The following is a 1,416-nucleotide window of genomic DNA, read 5'->3' on the forward strand; positions in this document are numbered from 1 at the left end:
AAATTGTGTCTAGTTTTATTCTTATTTCTTGCTTCTACCAAGTTTGGATGGGGAACTAATTTCCCAACAATTGGTATCAGAGCCTGGTTGAGGTCTCTTGATATTCCAAGTATGCTCTGTGGTTGCAGCATTGTCTGATCTTCCACATCAGAAAGGATTTCTTGAGAAAGATCCGGGCGGGGTGTCTCTTGCGAGACGGCTGTTCATTTTGGTGGAGAAGCGGTACGTCAAGTTAACTTCAAGTCCAAATGAAGTTCGACGTGGAGAAATTCGATGGAATAATAAATTTTGGCTTGTGGCAAGTGCAAGTCAAAGATGCGCTGATACAATCTGGGTTACACAAGGCCCTGAAAGGAAGTCCGGGTGCAGTCAAAAAGCCCGGTGCAGATGATGACGCAAAGTCCAGTATGAGTGATGAAGATTGGGAGAATCTGGATCTGAAGGCGGCAAGCACAATTCGTCTCTGCTTGGCCAAGAATGTACTTGCAAATGTACATGGGATTTCGAGTGCGAAGGAGCTTTGGGAAAAGCTGGAAGCTCTGTACCAAGCAAAAGGCATCTCGAATCGGTTGTATTTGAAGGAACAATTTCATACCTTACGGATGGATGAAGGTGTGAAGATTTCAGATCACTTGAGTATTCTCAATGGCATTATCTCTGAACTGGAGAGTATTAGAGCAAAAATTGAAGATGAGGATAAGGCGTTGAGACTCATCTTGTCTCTTCCACGTTCCTATGAACACATGAAGCCAATATTAGTTTATGGGAAGGAAACTCTGGTCTTTGCTGAAGTCACGGGCAAACTTCTTTTGGAAGAAAGAAGGCTGATGAGTGAAGGACGTACTTCATCGGAAAATTCAGCAATGGTGGCCTTTAGCAGAGGGAGAAAGAAAGACTCCAAGGGCGTTGTTTGTTGGAGGTGCGGAAAACCCGGCCATACGAAGCGAAACTGTCCAGGTGGAGCTCGTCAAGGTGGAGCGGATTCGGCAGAAAGCTCCGAACAATCAGCTAACATCGTGTTTGATGATGTCCTTTGAGGACATGAATATCCTTATGGCATGTCCAATGGCCATGATAGAGGATGTGACGATGTTAGTTGGACCACATGTGCATGGTTTTTTGGCATGGATGCAGGTGTGTGGTGAAAAGTATGTCGATGGCTGATGACTTCTAGGAGGGCCAAAAGCTAGAAGGTTGCACCAAAAATTTCAGCAAGGTTTTTTCGACATGTGCCGAAGTAAAATTCTTAGAATGGTTTATTCTAAGTGTTCTACTCATTTGGTGGAGTAGGTTTATTCTCTTTTGAGGATGATGGTTCTTTGTGATAAGAATCATAATTTGTCGGCGGTTCCGGTTTGTCGACAAAAGGTGTTTTAAACACGGTGGTTAGCTGAAAAATCAGAAATGATCCAAGGA

The sequence above is a fragment of the Salvia miltiorrhiza genome, chromosome 1, assembly GCF_028751815.1.
Source record: "Salvia miltiorrhiza cultivar Shanhuang (shh) chromosome 1, IMPLAD_Smil_shh, whole genome shotgun sequence".
Classification (NCBI taxonomy): Eukaryota; Viridiplantae; Streptophyta; class Magnoliopsida; order Lamiales; family Lamiaceae; genus Salvia; species Salvia miltiorrhiza.